Source organism: Macaca thibetana, chromosome 1 (genome assembly GCF_024542745.1).
Source record: "Macaca thibetana thibetana isolate TM-01 chromosome 1, ASM2454274v1, whole genome shotgun sequence".
Lineage (NCBI taxonomy): Eukaryota > Metazoa > Chordata > Mammalia > Primates > Cercopithecidae > Macaca > Macaca thibetana.
Window position 1 is genome coordinate 204,753,665 of NC_065578.1, and position 18,922 is coordinate 204,772,586.

At 40.9% G+C, this 18,922-nt stretch overlaps 1 protein-coding gene across 2 annotated transcripts in view; it reads right to left on the minus strand.

Annotated features, from left to right (window-relative positions):
* The window catches only part of PCNX2 (pecanex 2), a 309,611-nt gene that overhangs the window by 282,713 nt on the left and 7,976 nt on the right, over positions 1–18,922 (minus strand). The gene's annotated exons all lie outside the window — the stretch shown is intronic.

Genomic DNA, 18,922 nt, shown 5'->3' on the forward strand with positions numbered 1-18,922 from the left:
CTTGGCTTCAAAAGAGGGGATGATTCTCTCTACATAGCCAGCCTCTCCACCCCCATGACTTGCTCCTCCCTTAGTGACTTCTGATGCGTGATTTGGGGAGCCGGAACTGGGCATGTCTTTCTCACGCCCTCCCCTTCTTCTCTCTCGGGAGCTGGTTGGGCCAAGAAGGTGGGTCTGGGTGGCTCCTCTACTGCAAAGTCTCCAGTGTCAGGCCCCAAGTAAAGAGGCCCAAGGCCGTGCATGGTGCCCCTGACCAAATGGGTAAATCTCTATCACTCTGGGGACAGTGAGGAAGTCCACTTGCCTGCAGATATTAATATCAGTCACATTCCCAAATGTCAGTTCATTCACACTAAAGGTGATCTTCTGAACTCCACGTTTGACTCTTTTGTCTCCCTTAAGTGCCTCAGAAAAGGATGTGTTATCTATGGGGTCACCAAGTCTATGAATAAAGTTCTTGAATTTAACCGGAAAGGGAGTCGCTCAGAGCTTCACTGGATGTTCTGTGCTCTTGGTCTAGGCATAATTCATTTACATGGCACATAATAAGCTAATAAACTCAGTTTCCCAGCCCACAGCAGAAACTAAAAGGGAAAACGAGGAATGAACAGAAGTAGGCACAGTAATGTAACAAGACCTAATAAATGACGGCTGAAGTCATGGGAGAAGTAAAACTAGAAAACGTACCCATAAAAAAGCAAAGGCACTTCTACGATTATTTTCTGAGACACAAACACACCTCAGTTATGTCTGAGGCTATCATTACAATAGCATAATATCTAGGATTACAAAGAAAATGGTCTGTGATATTCAATACACTGTTAGAGAAGGCAGGGACATTTAAAACTATCCCATCAATGTGGTTAAAGTAAATTGAGTTTTTCTGCCTGAAGGTTAAGTTTCAAGTAATTTGGAAAATGATTTTACTCAGAATATGTGGCCTAATAAATGAGGCATTAATCTGCCAAACATAACACTCACACTCAAGCCTGACATTTATATGCCCACCCGAGAGTCCTGGGATGATTGTGCTGTATGCCAGAGCATTTCCTCCGGCTGTGGGGAACTGCTTAGTCTGGTTATTTATGCCATCCGTGGGCTTCAGAACCTCCTACTCAAGCTGCTAGAAGCCCGACAAGTTCTACGACTATTTGAAAACCACAGGTTCATCCAAAAAGATAGAATTTAGACTGAGCAATGTGAGCTGTCTCATCTGCTTCAGAGATAACAGAGATTCTTTTCTGTTCATCCATTTTGTCAAATTAAGAGAGAGCACCTTTGTCCATCTGGTCATTCATCCCCATTCATTCATTCATTCATTTCTTTCACAGGTAAATGTTAGTACCTTGTCTGTGCCATTCAAGTATGACTCTTGGGTCCTATTTAAGTAAGTTACAATTCCTTGAGGGGTTGGGGACAGGTGTGTATACCACAAAAATTACACGACAGAGAAGTGCTATCATTTCTTTGCATTTATATATGTGAAGGGAGTTACAAGTTTTCAGAGTCAAAATCATATTTCTTACATATTTCATGCATTTCCTTTACGAAAAAATAAACTAAACAAATGTATCATTCTCTCAGAAAATCTGGAACTTGTGATTATATGTTGAAAACTAGAACAAGCCCAGCAGAAGTTCAAATCCCAGGAATATAGGCCAAGAACCCCTGGACGTAGATGTGTACAGAAGGCATCCTGACTTATATGAACCTGCCCCCAACAGGTTATGGACAGGGGATATCCATGCAGCTCCCCTTAGATATAGCCCCCCCCTTGCAAATACCTGTTTAAAAATGATGAGATAGACGGAATCAAGACATTTGACAGTTTCTCAAAATTTAGCTCTATGTGAACGTCTATCCTGAAAAGCAAGATGAACAAAAAAGTATAATAGAACATTTTCTCTTAGGACTGCTATTTGACTTTTGTTGGATCTGCTGTCTGTTTCTTATGAAATCTGCTCTGATTTTGTTGAGCTCCTGGACCTCATTCTTAGTGTGCAGCTTTGATAAGAGAAACTGATGATAGAGAGGTGGCAGGTGAGTGTCTGGACCGTTAGGATGGTGCTACAGGGAATGGTAAGATGAAAAAACAGCCAAAGTTTAGAAAGTTAGATTTGACCACATCAGCAGAGTCATTAAAATGAGAGTCACTGTAGACTTACTCACTTTGAAAATCCTTTAAAAAGCTGCACCTATGATTATCCAACCCTTTCTCTCTTCTCTTGTGATACAGAATATTGAATGCATAACTTTGTAAATGAATGTTATTTTAGTCAAGAAATTTGAACTCATGTTGTTTTCATTTTAAATGGCCATGGTAAGAGTTAACATAATACTTATATTTTTAATGTACACTGAGCTAAATAGAATGAATCAATAAGTTTATACAAGACAAAGTTATGCCAACCTCAATTCAATGACAAAATCAATCATAAATATGTACTGAGGTTGTGTTGGAAATCCATGTCACATGTCTCCTAATAGAAATGTGCTACTTAGAATTAAAAATGAAAATTAAATATTATGAAGGTTTATAAAATATAACCCATACATGATCAATATCATATTTTATATATAATCTAAATCAAGACTGAATACTTATTTTTCATAAGGAATTTTGGAAATAGTTTTGGCGTGACGAAGTCAACAACTTACTACTAAAATGTCTGAGTTCATTACCACCAAGTTCCTTGACTCTTTATTAAGTGCCCTCAAACCCAAATGATACAGATAATGACAAGTGTCATGAACTTTCAAACCTGTATCAGTTAATGTTCAAATTTAATGATGTACATTACATTTAATTTTAAGCAATATTCTTCAAATTCATTTTTGTTAAAATATTAAAACCACATCTTAGATTTAAGTCTTTCATCCATCTTGAGTTGATTTTTGTATAAGGTGAGAAATGAGGATCCAGTTTCATTCTTCTATATGTGGCTTGCCAATTATCCCAGCACCACTTGTTGAATAGGGTGTCCTTTCCCTACTTTACGTTTTTGTTTGCTTTGTTGAAGATCAGTTGGCTGTAAGTACTTGGCTTCATTTCTGGGTTCTCTATTCTATTTCACTGGTTTATGTGCCTATTTTTATATCAGCAGCATGCTGTTTTGGTGACTATGGCCTTATAGTATAGTTTGAAATCAGGTAATGTGATGCCTCCAGATTTGTTTGCTTAGTCTTGCTTTGGCTATGAGGGCTCTTTGGTGGTTCCATATGAATTTTAGGATTGTCTTTTCTAGTTCTGCGAAAAAATGAAGACCTGAAATCACAAAAATCCTTGAAGAAAACATTGGAAAAACCCTTTTGGACACTGGCTTATGCAAAGACTTCATGACCAAGAACTCAAAAGCAAATGTAACAAAAGCAATTGTAAATAAGTAGGACTTAATTAAACTAAAAAAGTTTTTGCACAGAAAAAGAAACAACAGCAGAGTAAACAGACAACCTACAGAATGGGAAAGAATCTTCACAATCTATACATCCAAAAAGGACTAACATCCAGAATCTATAGGGAACTCAAACAATTAACAAGAAAAAAAAATCCCAAAAAATGGGCTAAGAACATGAATAGACAATTCTCAAAAGAAGATATACAAATGGCCAACAAACATATGAAAAAATGCTCAACATTGCTAATGATCAGGGAGATGCAAATCAAAAACACAATGCAATACCACCTTACTCCTGCAAGAATGGTCATAATCAAAAAATCAAAAAATAATAGGTGTTGTCAGGGATGCAGTGAAAAAGGAACACCTCTACACTGCTGGTGGGAATGTAAACTAGTACAACCACTATGGAAAACAGTGTGGAGATTCCTTAAAGAACTAAAAGTAGAACTACCATTTCATCCAGCAATCCCCCTACTGGGTATCTAACCAGAGGAAAAGAAATCATTATACAAAAAAGATACTTGCACATGCATGTTTATAGCAGCACAATTCGCAATTGCAAAAATACGGAATCAGCCCAAATGCCCATCAATCAATGAGTGGATAAAGAAATTGCGGTGTATGTATTTACCATGGAATACTATTCAGCCACAAAAAGGAATGAAATAATTGCATTCACAGCAACCTGGATGGAATTGGAGACCATTATTCTAAGTGAAGTAACTTAGGAATGGAAAACCAAATATCGTATGATCTCATTCATAAGTGGGAGCTAAGCTATAAGGATGAAAAGGCATAAGAATGATATAATAGACTTTTGGGATTTGGGGGAAATGGTAGGAGGAGGGTGAGGGATAAAAGACAACAAATTGGGTATGGTGTATACTGCTTAGATGACAGGTGCACAAAGTCTCACAAATCACCACTGAAGAATTTGCTTACTTAATCAAACACCACCTGTTCTCCAAAAACCTATGAAAATTAATCATTAAAAAGACTAGAGAGAATATAAAAAAATAATAATTTAAAAATAAAGTATTAAAATCAGTTAGTAATAATCATTTTTAAAGGAACAGTGAGATGATAATGAGTTGCATTAATTATTTTTTCCTTACACATTCTGCTTAACAAACAAGAGGAGCAGTAGCTACAGCTCGAAGTGGGAGAGTCCTTAGAGGCTGGGCTAGAAGGGATCCCTGTTGAAGCTCCATGCCCACCTGCAGATTTTGCATTCCTTCTCTTGCCCAGTCTGCTAGTCAGCATCCTAGTAAGAAGTTAGATGTTGGTATGTCTCAGAATCCTTCTTTCCTTCTACCCAACTGCAAAAGTATTTAGTTTGATTCTTGCAAAGGCCATACCTACCAAGGATTGTCCAGTAGGTTTCTGCTCAAACCCATTCAGTGGTTTTCAATAAAATAGAAGTTCTTTTGGTGTTTTTTTTTTTTTTTTTTTTGGTAGAATGTTACTCTGTCGCCAGGGCTGGAGTGCAGTGGCACCGTCTCGGCTCACGGCAACCTCCGCCTCCTGAGTAGCTGGGATCATAGGTTCAAGCGATTCTCCTGCCTCAGCCTCCTGAGTAGCTGGGATTACAGGTGCCCGCCACTACGCCCAGCTAATTATTTTTATCTTTAGTAGAGATGGGGTTGCACCATGTTGGCCAGTCTGGTCTCAAACTCCTGACCCCGTGATTCGCCTGCCTCGCCCTCCCAAAGTGCTGGGATTATAGGCGTGAGTTACCGTGCCTGGCCTCTTTTGGCATTTTGAACCTAATAACTTCTCATTGTGTAAGATGTTTAGCTTTCTGGCTCCCACTGTTTTAATGCTACTAGGACATTTAATTTAAATTACATTGTGATAAAGTCATTGAGATAAACCCAAAAATGCTCCCAACAAAATTTGTCCATGTCCCTTGGGGGAAGTTGTTGTTTCCAATCTAGAACCAGTGTGCCTACTTAAATATAATATTTACCAGTGGGCATTAACATGCTGCAGCAAAGGTCACTAAAATCATGGACCTTGTCCATTAATATCATAGAACAGTCACCCTCCTTCTTTAGCCCAGGGCTTCTCAATCTTGACACTACTGACATCTTGGGCCAGAAAGTTTTTTGCAGTGAGGGGCTACGTAGGTAATATGCACTGTAGGACATTCAATAGCATCCTTAGTTTCTATATACTAGGTGCAGTAGCAATCCCTCCAGTGGTGACAACCAAAAATATCTCTAGATAGTCCCAGATGCAAGTCCCAGATGCAAGAGGGTGCAAAATCAACCCTCTCCACAGTTGAAAATCACTGCTTGGCTCAAAAATGTATTAAAGTGTACCAAGCATACAGACAAAAGAAACATAGTCCCTATACACACCAAGTTCAAAGTCAAGCATGAGAGTAGATGTAGAGAGTAGAATTCCAAAGTAGAGTAGCAAGTGCCATCGTTCAAGTAAATCAGGTGTGCCTAAATCAGACTGAGGAATGGGGATTGCAGACCAAGAAAACCATGTCAGAGAAGTCACACATCTGAAAACTATAAAGTATCCTGAGAAAAGCCAGGCAGAGGAAACAGCATGAGAAAAGCAAAGGGCCTTCCAGGAAGAGCAAGGAGTTTGGAATCACAGACATGAGGAATTTGAAGTCGGAAGCAAGTGGTAAGAAATGAAAGATCTTGACATTAGGCTTAGGACTTTGATCTTCATGATGAAGAGCACAGAAGGCTAGCGAAACATAGAAGCAAAAAGTTGGTATCTACATTTTACAAACTCATCCATGTAGATGGACAGATGGAGGCAGAAGTAGGACCAGCAATAAGGAGACGAGGAAGGGGCAATCTGTTTCATGGAATTGTTGCAGCGTTTGATGAAATTACATTTGTGAATGCACACTGTGAAACATGAACTGATTTTTCCATCAAATCATTTCAAAAACAGTAAAGTGTGATATAAATGCAAACAGAAACTATTCCCACTGCTATCCTATGCTAGTGTTAGAATTGCAAAAACATTTCTAAAAGGAAAGTCTGAGACCACTAGGATTAATGGCAAGATTGTTGAAATAAATGAATACTCTTTCTTTGACGGAGTCTTGCCCTGTCACCTAGGCTGGAGTGTGTGGCGAGATCTCAGTTCACTGCAACCTCTGCCTCCTGGGTTCAAGCGATTCTCCTGCCTCAGTCTCCTGAGTAGTTGGGATTACAGGTGCATGTCACCATGCCCAGATAATTTTTGTGCTTTTAGTAGAGACAGGGTTTCACCATGTTGGCCAGGCTGGTCTCGAACTCCTGACCTCAAGTGATCTGCCCGCCTCGACCTCCCAAAGTGCTAGGATTACAGGCGTGAGCCACCGCACCCAGCTGCAATAAATGAATACTCTTACAAGGTGATATTGAAAGGAGGTAACACATGTTAAGTTGCTATATTTTTATTTTAAAAAGTATTGACACAAAACAGTGTAGAAGTGGCCGGGCGCAGTGGCTCAAGCCTGTAATTCCAGCACTTTGGGAGGCCGAGACGGGCGGATCACGAGGTCAGGAGATCGAGAGACCATTCCGGCTAACACAGTGAAACCCCGTCTCTACTAAAAAATACAAAAAAACTAGCCGGGCGAGGTGACGGGCGCCTGTAGTCCCAGCTACTCGGGAGGCTGAGGCAGGAGAATGGCGTAAACCCGGGAGGCGGAGCTTGCAGTGAGCTGAGATCCGGCCACTGCACTCCAGCCTGGGTGACAGAGCAAGACTCCGTCTCAAAAAAAAAACAAAACAAAACAAAAAAACAGTGTAGAAGTTCTTCAAAAAATTAATAGAATTAACATAGGTTCTGGCAATTCCACTTTTGGGTATACATGCAAAAGAAATGAAAGCAGGGTCTCAAAAAGATACTCGTACCCCCATGTACATCGCAGCATTATTTATAATAGACAAGGGCTGAGGTTGGGCTCGGTGGCTCACGCCTGCAATCCCAGCACTTTGTGAGGCCGAGGTGGGCAGATTACGAAGTCAGGAGATCGAGACCATCCTGGCCAACATGGTGAAATCCCGTCTCTACTAAAGAATACAAAATTTATCAGGGCTTGGTGGCATATGCCTGTAATCCCAGCTAATTGGAAGGCTGAGGCAGGAGAATCTCTTGAACCAGGGAGGCAAAGGTTGTAGTGAGCTGAGGTCGTGTCACTGCACTCCAGCCTGACGACTGAGCGAGACTCTGTCTCAAAAAAAAAGACAAGGGGTGGAAACAAATCTAATGTCCTTCAACAAATATTTGAATAAACAAAATGTGGTTTATACATACTATGGAATATTAATCAGCCTTAAAAAGGAGGGAAATTCTGATACATGCTACAACATGAATGAACCTTGAGGATGTTATATTAAGTGAAATAAGGCAATCACAAACAAGCAAATACTACATGGTTCCACTTATATGAGGTACTTAGAGTATTCAAACTCAGAGACAAAAAGCAGGATGGTGGTTGCCAGGGACTTGGGGGAGAGAGAAATGGGGAGTTATTGTCTAATGGGAATGGAATTTCAGTTTGGGAAGATAAAAATGTTCTGGAGATGAAAGGTAGTGATGGTTGCACAACAATGTGGATGCACTTAATGTTGCTGAACTGTACACTTAAAGGTGGTTATGATGGAACATTTTATGTTATATACATCTTATCACAACTGTTAAAGTAATTATTATTTTATAACACTTTGGATTATACATGACATTTTTCAACTGAGAAATATGAACAACCAAGTCACCACATTGGATCCTGCTGTTTGAATATGGAGGTTAAGAAGTAAGCAGAATCAGTTCCTCAGAAAGTTCGGGATTTCCCTTCTAGAATAATCTCTCAGGTCCAAATTTCATCCACGTAATGTGTTCACTGCCCCGAGTAAGCTACGAGCAGAAGTCCCACGTTGTTAGCTGGATCATAAAGATGATCAAGCTCCATGTTCATTTAGTCTTTCAGGTGCTCAGCAAGTACTGTTCCATATTCTGTGCCAGGCACTGTGCATGGCACTTTGGGGTAGAGCTGTGACTGCAACAGACAAACATCTGTCTTCAAGGAGCTTCCAATATAGCACACACTAGTGACAACTAATTTTAAAAGTAATTTATTTGTGCCCACCAAGGGAACCTAACCTATACTAGAGTGTCAGGGAATAATCCTTCAAGGAACTAGTATTGAACTTGAGCAGTGAAGGTAAACTGGAGTTAACGCAGAAAGGTGAGCAGGTAGATTCCAGACAATGGGTCAAAGTGTGCAAAAGATACAAATCAGCATTAGAGATACAAAGAAAGCCTGCGCAGCTGACTGCCTGGGTGGGAGGGCAGAAAAGAAGAAAGGAGTGGGATGAGTCTGGGAAGGTGGGACGGTCAGATGACACACCGCTGAGCCCGAGGTCCTCCTTCAATCCCTGCTGGGAGGCCTGGAGTGGCCTGCTAGCCAGTCTCCTCTCCTCTGCTCTACAGTTTTCAGGATAGTGTCTCTCAAGCACCATTTTAATCACATCACTGCCCTACGCAAATACCTACAATTAATTTTCTCCAGCACTTCTTATGCTAGTTTCAAAGCTTTTCATGGCCAAGACCCCTTGAGCTTCCAGGGTTCTTGGTCATTGCATCACAGGAGTGCGCTTTGCTGTCCTCTACCATGGGCAGAGCCACAAACCAACAAGGCCTCAGGGAGTAAACACCTAAATGGGGAGATTAGACTAACATCGGTAAAGTAGTATTTAAACACTACAGAGGGGCACACAACTGAAGGGCTCACTCAGGTAAGCTGTCCTATCTTCGTGTCAAGGCAGTCCACTCAGAGCAGGTGGAGAAAACCAGAGAACAGGGGCTGTTGTTGAAGGCTCCAGAGGTCCCTGGCTTCAACTGTGGTGCAGAAGTTGGATACGACATGGAGGGGAATGTGGAGGAGGGCACCTATCGTTAGCACACATGCAACAGGCGAAGCCAACACGGTGCCTGGACTCTCCACAGGAGAAAGGAGATCATGAAATACAGAGACAGACTTGAAGAGAAGACCCATATTTAAGGGAAAAGGGGAAATGGAACCAAGCAAAGAACACAAAGAAGCAATGAATGACTAGTGAAAGATGAGGAAAGCCTGGATACAAACTTATTTTCAACATTACTGATTACGCTTGTCATTCTTTATTGATTAATTAATTAGTAAAGGGTTCAGTGTAAACTATGTGTTAAGCATTCTGATATCCAAATCAGCTATTATCTGCACCACTCATAGACAGTTACCACACTTTTATGGATTCTATTTTAAGTAATGATAAACTCCCCGAGTCTACTCTTTGTATCTACTCTTTGTGTGTGCCCAGTGCCTGACATGCAGCCAACATTGGGCCCTTTCTTGGCTGCAGCAAGCATGTTAAGCCCTGACCTCCCACTTACCTATTTTCAAGTTCCACAAACAGTGGCAAAGGCAAACTGTGCCTGCCTCAAGAGCCAACAGAGCCAAGAGGAGGGCAAGTCTGCAGAGAAGATGCTGACTCACGGCAAGGCATCAGGGCCCCCAACCTAGGCTGCTGCTTGCTAGGCCTGTCTGGGGACTCTTGAGATGACAAACACTGGAGGAGAGAGAGGATCCTGCAGCAGTGACATCACGTCAACGGGACAAGCACCTCCCGAGGTGCTTTATCACCGTGTTGGAAAGGGGGTCACAAGTCCTGATCTCATGAGTCAGAGGAATGAAATGTCTTGAGAATTGTGCCTGCTGATGGGAAAGGGCATTTCTGTACAGGGGAATGGAGATTTCTAGAAAGGTTTTCTGATGAGCAAGGGACAGGAGTAGGATTGTATGTCTCTTCCCCAGTGTCTGTCAGCTCTGGTTCTCCAGTTCTTTCCTCATAGCTGGAGACACTGGCACTCCACTCAGTCCCATGTCAGAGCCCACCACAATCTGGTTGGAGACCTGTGAGTAAGTCTTGTTGCTAACATACCAACTACTCTAGGTGGCAGAGATGAGCCCTCTGGCATCCAGTGTTAGCTTCCCCTTTACAGTATCATTTCTCCCCTTTCTGTAGGATGCACCCCACTCCTAAATGCATATCATTGTATGATGATCTCACTGGGGCTCAAATTGAACATACTTGGCCAGCATCTATAAGCTTACTCTCCTATCTTTTTAACATGACCCTAGTATTCTTCAATAATTCTTCTTTACTTAAAGACTCCTCTTGTTCATTTTCTTGCCCAGACCTGGAATAAACCATTTTTTCCAAAGAGCTCTAGTTTCTTTTAAAAGAAAACGGAATTCAGAGACTAAAATCCGAGTTCTAGATCTGTCCATTCTCATTGGGTTATCACTGATTCTAGGTTTTTCAGTAGAGCTCAAAAATATATATATTTTAAAATTAAATAAGTCATGATTTCAGAATGACACTGCTACTTTTTTTTTTTTTTTTTTTTTTTTGAGACAAGATCTCACTCTGTTGCCCAGGCTAGAGTGCAATGGCATCATCATAGCTCACTGCAGCCTCGTCCTCCCAGGCTCAAGTGATCCACCTCAGCCTCTCAGGTAGCTGGGACTACAGCCATGTGCCACCATACACAGCTAATCTGTGTGTGTGTGTGTATGTGTGTGTGTGTATGTATGTGTGTGTGTGTGTGTGTATATCTATTTATATATTTTATTGCAGAGATAGAGTTTCACCATGTTGCTCAGGCTGGATTTGAATTCCTGGGCTCAAGCAATCTGCCTGCCTCAGCCTCTCAAAATGCTGAGATTACAGGTGTGAGTCACCACCCCAGGTTGATAATTATAATTTTAAAGATTACAAGGTTCTATGTAAGTCCTTTGATTTTATATGTGTCTGTTTTCTTTTATTGCTGAAATCCTTACTCCTAAGTATTATAACATGATTTCTCATTTTCTTTACCCTCTACTACATCTATAATAATTTCAAAATATGTATAAAATCCTATTAAGAAGCTTATTGACTACAATTTTAGATGTCTTTGTGGCTCTTTTGCCTTTATGTTGTATCAGGAGGCCCAGAAAGTCATTAAAGTCATTTGAAAGATATTTTGTTTGGTTATGCCATCAATCTACTAAGGTTCATTCCTCATTTCTAGTCCTACTGCCTTCACCTGTTCTTTACCTCCTTCTATAGGTAACTATGTTCTTATTAATGTTTTATCTGTTCAACCTGTCTTTTTGAAACATAAGTAACGCAAGTATGCTTCATGTTTCCCTCCCCCTTTTTAGTCTATATGTATCTTCTGCTTTTTTTTCTTAACAATATTACCTGGAGATCCCTCTACACCAGTCTATTTTCTCATTCCTTTTTTATAGTTGCATAGTACTCCACTGTAGAATGTACCATAATTCATTAAGCCAATTCCCTCTCAATGGACACCTGTTTCTAGTCATCTGCTATAACAAATAGTGCTTCAGTAACTCACTTTGAACATACATCCCTTGGAATTCTTGAGAATGGTTATTTATTTAAACCACATTCCATATTTTTTTTTTTTTCAGATGAAGTCTCACTCTGTCACCCAGGCTGGAGTGCAGTGGTGTCATCTAGGCTCACTGCAACCTCTGCCTCCTGGGTTCAAGTGATTCTCATGCCTTAATCTCCCGAGTAGCTGGGATTATAGGCACGCACCATCATGCCCTTTTAATGTTTGTTTTTTTAGTAGAGACAAGGTTTCGCCATGTTGGCCAGGCTAGTCTCGAACTCCTGACCTCAGGTGATCCACTCACCTCAGCCTCCCAAAGTGCTGGGATTACAGGCATGAGCCACCGTGCCTGGCCCATATTACCTTTTAAATCTTTGCTATGTAGACATGAAAAATCATGTTATTTTAATATATATTTATTTGATTATTTAAAAATTTTCACATTTATTGGCTGTATACATTTCTTTGACAGTTGTCTATTTTACGCCACTTTCAAGATGTTTATATTTTCCTACTTTTTTTTTTTTTGAGGCAGAGTCTTGCTGTGTCACCCCAGGCTGGAGCAGTGGTGCAATCTCATCTCATTGCAGCCTTCACCTCCTGGGTTCAAGCGATTCTCCTGCCTCAGCCTCCCAAGTAGCTGGGATGACCGGTGCCTGCAACCACACCCAGGTAATTTTTGTATTTTTAGTAGAGATGGGATTTCACTATGTTGGCCAGGCTGGTCTTGAACTCCTGACCTCGTGATCCACCTGCCTTGGCCTCCCAAAGTGCTGGGATTACAGATATGAGCCACTGTGCCCGCCCCAATTTTTTTTTTCTTGGAGATAGGGTCTCACTCTGTCACCCAGGCTGGAGTGCAGTGGTGTGATCTCTGCAACCTCTGCCTCCCAGGTTCAAGCAATTCTTGTGCCTCAGCCTCCGGAGCAGCTGGAATTACAGGTGCTCACCACCATGGCTGGCGAATTTTATTTTTGTATTTTAGTAGAGACAGGGTTTCACCATGTTGGCCAGGCTGGTCTCGAACTCCTAACCTCAAGTAATCCACCTGCCTCGGCCTCCCAAAATGCTGGGATTACAGGCACGAGCCACCACGCCTGGCCCTCTCTTACCAATTCTTATTTATTCCTAGAGCCATGTAAAAATGGTAAGTCTTATGAGGATGGTGCCAGGTCTGTCTTATTCTCCATTACACCCTCAGCACCCAGCTTGGTATCCAGCAAACAGCTGGTCAAAAATATTGGTCAATAAATAAATATTTATGATAGTAATTTTATATTACATCCTTTTTTCTCAATTTAGCAAATTGTACAACCTTTGGAAGTTATTTAGCCTTTGTAAATCTCTGTTTCTTCTGTGAAATGAGAAAAATAATTCTTAATAATATTTTTATAAAGATTAAGCATAATAAGTATAAGATAATTAATACACTGTCTGGCACATAAAAAGCACTTAAATGTCCATGTCTCCCATGATCATCACCATCATGATCATCATCATTATCTATTCATCATTCATCAACACCATGTAATAATAAATTCAGATATGCTGTTGTAAGAAGGAGGAAAGTGCAACAGAGCAACACAGCAAGTGTTTTATTGCCTGTGAACACAGTCATGGGGTTGATATATAATAAGAAAAAGTATTTCTGAAACAAGCCAGGCAACTGTTTTCTGAGTGAAATATTTGTGTCAGGGGTTACTCAGGGACATTTCTTATATTCAGGAATTTTTCTTCTTCCCTGATTATTAAGTATCTAGTTGTAGTCTTGAAAGCAGAAATAACAAAAGACAAGGCTAGTCTAGAAACAGGTGTCTGCTGACAGGGAACTATATCCCAGTGGGCTACTAGTTATCTAGCATTTCTTTTGAGATGGTGAAGATTTGGGGGAAAGAACTGAAATACACACTAAATCCAATCTAAATGTTCATACCAGAGACTAAGAGATAAGAATAAGAAATGCGTAAGGTCCTTCACAGTCCAAAGCTTCTATACTTCCCTTCTATACTTAATATCAATCAATAACAAGAAATGAGGTAAAATTTATTTTTGCCTGCTTCAACGGTCTATAATTTTTTAAAGTCCAAGTTTCCCATGATAGAAAAAAAATTAAATTATTATATAAGAACCACAAGGAAATACATAATTGCTACATAAATAATAAAGGTTATCTGGAAAGTAATGGCAAATTGAATTTTAAGGCAAGCCAAATCCAAGAGTCATGTCTCTGTTTTTCAGCTCCATTTTTAAAGATCTGGATTCTGGCCACAACCTTGTGGTGAGTCTACTGAAATGGGTCTGACCACAGTCCGTAATATGCACTACCAAAACTGTGCCTTCCCTTATGGAGTCAGATTCCATTAATGCAGAGTGATTAGATTATCCACTGTGTATGAAGCACCACTCCAAGGACCAATGGGGATTCAAATCACAGCCCTACCTTCAAGGACCTTCTGACCTTGAGGGAGGAATAAACTCCCTTGACTCCAAACCTCCCTCCAGATAGCGTGCCCTTTTTCTGCTCCCTGCTTGAAAGAACTGTCTTCACCTCCCATGGCGTCTTAAACCCACAGCTGTGTGGCTTCTACTCCCCAATACACACTGAAAGTTTCTTGTCAATGTCTCTAAAAACAAAAAATAACCACAATTTCCTGTCTTCTCAGCAGCGAGCAACACAGGTGCTCACAGCGGAAATGCTCTCCTGGCTCTTCCCTTGTCTCCCGACGCCTCCTCTTTGCCCTGCCTCTGAGTGTAGCGCTCCTGGGGCCTCACCGTTAGCACTCTTTTCCCTCTCTACACATTCTGTTTAGGAAGTCTTACCCAGTCCCTTGGTGGTAAATGTCATCTCTATGCTGATGATTTTCAAATCCATATCTCTAGCTTAGATTGTTCCTTTAAACTCCCCACACCTATATCCACCTATCTACTCAACATCTCCACTTCGATATCTAAAAGGAAACTCCAAGCTACTATGTGTAAAATTAGGTGTTTGGTTTCCCTACCAACTATCCTCTTTCATCCTTCATCTCAGTCAATGGCACCCCATACACCTCTGGCTCAAACCAGATCATCAGGCATCTCCCTTGATTCCTCCCCCATCCTTACTCCTCTACCCTAAAAATGAACTGATCATTAAATCCTATTAAAATCTATCCACAATTCTCCATCTTTACTGCCACCACCATCCCTTGACTGGGTGACTGAAATAGACACCGAACCTCTCATTTCTATTTTTGTCCTTTCTTTGATCTACTTTTCCATCCAGCAGTCAGAGAAACCTTTTGATAAAGTAATTCAGCATATCTTTTTATATGTTTTGTGAACTATGTTAATGTTTTATACCTCCTGTTGGTATAAATTATTAAATCAGCAAGGATGGAGGAAAAGCTAAAATTATATAGCTACAAGTGAACCTAACTATATACCAAATGATAGCATAACCACAAAGATGAACCAAAAAATAATTAGAAAAGAATTCATCAAAGTAACTTTTGAGCATGCTACTCTGGCAGTACATCACTGGTGATGTGTATTCTAAAAACAATAATAATAATAACTTCTAAACAGTCTTGAACTTTTCCTTAAAGATGTGTCTATGGTGGTGTTATGGGAGTAGGAATTCGTGCGTATATTTTAGGACTGGGCAAATGATATTGTTGTGAGCTACAGTTCTCACTGTGGGAGAAGGGAGATATAAATATGAAATAATGGAAGCAGAGGAAGAGTCCTTTGATATGGACTGGTTTGATGGTCTCAGAATAAACTTCAATTGATTATTCAATCATTCAACCTATAAATTGATCAATCTTCTAGTTGTATCTACTGAAAGGGTCTAGAGGCAAAGACAACTAGTGGCAACAAATGCAACTACTGCAGCCCTAGATTTTGGTTTCCAAATGTAATTCCCTACCACAAGGATCATGGCTCCTTGGTAAAATGACTGATTCTTCCAGGGCTGGGGCAGGGAAAATACAAGCTAAGCCAGGAATATCTTTTTGGGCAGAAAGCAATAACATGCTCACAAACTGATGAGAGTATATCCAAGAAAACTCAGGATGTGCATGAAGAAGGTCTCACTTGCCAAAGTTTTGATCATTTGAACATCAAAAAGAATGATAGGCATAGATTATACTCCCACTGAATTAAAAAATGAATCTATGAGACCACACTAAAAAGTGCAACAAAACTATGAGGATGGGAAAAAAAAAATCTTCTTTATAGAAGAGTACCAATTAATAAAGGTGGGAAGAAAATTAGAATATTACCATTTTGCAACCACCATTGTCATAATTATTTTAGTCAAGAATCATCAATTTATGCTATAACTATTGGGGGAAAGACTTTTATAAATACAATATATACAGTCTCCAGGTTTCACTCCACAGATTACTCACTAAACACAAAGGGGAAAACTGGTAATTTTATAATAGAGACATCTGGCTGACACTACCTTAACCAACGATGCGGGTTGGGGAGAGGTGGGAGAATTCTGTCCCTCTGATGTGATGCACGACAAGGACACAACACTGACCCAGAGGCTTAGAGAACTCATTTTAGAATAAGAACAATCAAGAGATGTGGCAACTAAAAGGCATGTTTGATCCTTGTTTGAATCTTGGATACAGAAAAACAAAACCAAAAACCCCAGCTCTCTAAGACATTACTGACTGGCATAACTGGAAATTTGGATAGGAACTATATATTAGACAATACCATCATGTCAATAACTTCTCTGGGTGTGATAATTATGTGGGAGAATGTTCTTTTCCTTAAGAGACACCTGTTGAAGTTTTTAGGGGTCATGTGTCTTGATGTCTGTCACATATTCTTAAAGGGTACAGCAAAATGGCCAGACTCTCATACACCTTAGAGCTTTAATACATGCTGTTCCCCTTGCATGAAATGCTGTTCCTCCTCTACTCATCTTTGCTTGGCTAACTCCTACTCATTCATCAGATTTCAGATGAGAAATTACTTCCTCCTCTGGGAAGCCTTCCTTAAGTACTCATGCCAAGATTCCACCTCCCACCTTTACTGTACAGCAACTGTACTTTCCCTACAGTAACAATTATCACTGTGTTATTCATGCCTGTTTATCTGCTAACTGCATGGGGAGAAGACATCAATCCACCTTGTTCTCCTGACGTCTCCACAATATCCAGCAGAACATCTGGCACTCAGTCTGTTGTCATAGACATAAGTGCTCTCCAACAAACATGTCCAGTTAGTCCCTCAGGCACAGGGTAGAACTGCGCTCTCCTTTCCCTTTGAAGTGAGGTGTGGCCATGCAACATTCCTTGACAAAGAAGTCTGAGGGCAAGAGGTATTTGCCATTTCCAGGCAGGAGCCTCCAGAGTCAGACCATGAAACCCACTCAGTGTCCCTCAACCATAGTGACTGGTATAATCATCCAGGGTCATGGGGGGGAGTAGCGAGTAATGCGCCCAGTCACCCTAAAATGAAGACTCAAACAGCCCGTGTTCCTAAATACCTATAATGAGCAGGACCCCCTGCTAACTATACCCCTGATACCCCAATGGACCATGTTGGACATGTAGTATAAATAAAAAATAGGGCCGGGGGCAGTGGTTCACGCCTGTAATCCCAACGCTTCAGGAGGCCAAACTGGGAGGATTGCTTGAGGCCAGGAGTTTGACACCAGCCTGGGTAGTACAGCAAGATCTCATCTCTACAAAAAATAAGAAATTAGCCAGATGTGGTGGTGCACGCCTGCAGTCCCAACTCCTCAGGAGGCTGAGGTGGGAGGACACGTGAGCCCAAATGTTTGAGGTTGCAGTGAGTTACAATTACACCACTGTTCTCCAGCCTGAGTGACAATGAGTCCTATCTGTAAAAAGAAATAATAATTAAAAATTAAAACTTAAAAATAAACTTGGTAGGCAGGCTTGGTGGCTCACACCTGTTATCCCAGCACTTTGGGAGGCCGAGGCAGACAGATCACAAGATCAGGAGTTTGAGACCAGCCTGGCCAATATGGTGAAACTCCGTCTCTACTAAAAATACAAAAAATTAGCCAGGCGTGGTGGTGCATGCCTGTCATCCCAGCTACTCCGAAGGCTGAGGTAGGTGAATTGGTTGAACCTGGGAGGCAGAGGTTGCAGTGACCTGAGATCATTCCACTGCACTCCAGCCTGGGCAACAGAAAGAGACTCCATCTCAAAAAAAATAACAAAAAATAACTTGGTAAAGCCAAACACATGTTTAGGTTGGTTATTGCTTCAGCATAAGCTAGCACATCTTGACTGATCCATATCCAACTAATGGCATTAGGTTAAAAATCATCTGAAAACCTAATTATTCTTCAATAGTGACTAATCAAATAAGTTGCCCTTGATAGAAATAGTGGAATACTATGCAGACATGAATAACGAGGAGGCTCTTTGTGTCATGATCTCCAAGATGTTCTGTCAAGAGGGACAACAAGGTTATGTATGCATAAATGATTACACATTTGTATAACATTTTTAATGGAAGTGTTGATCAAGGAACCAAGGTAGGATGGATAAGAGATTCCAATGCAAATTTCTGGGACAAACAACAGACATTTCTAGATAGATTATAAGGATGAGTTACATGATCTTAAATGTCTTACTCAAAATGATGTAACAGAATTTAGAAAAAGAGGGCATATGAAGATTTTTGGAAAGGTCTGCTGGTGAGCAGCTAATCCTGTGTCCCATCCCCTTCCTCAGTCAGGAGAGAAGGCCTTCAGTGGGACCACTTAGAAACCTATGAGTCCCCTACCATTTGGGTGGGGGTAGAAGGCACCTAATATGAGTCCCCTACCATTTGGATGGGGGTAGAAGGCACAGTGGACTGTCTGATTCCCTCCTAGAAAAGATGAAAGATCAGAGACTGGCTGGCTAGCTGCTCTGATGGCAGTATGAGCTTGGCCTGTCCTCCTAGAATGTGGTGGGGAAAAGAATATGTGGACATTGACATGGACTCTGTATGTGAGAATCTGTACAGATCGCTTTAGACAATGTGTGAACGGGCTATGGAGCAGAGGATATTGGAGCAGAAGAAAGCTGGAGGTGGACAGAGTAAGAAACCAGACAGGGCAAAGACACAGCAGCCCTCATCAAGACAAGCAC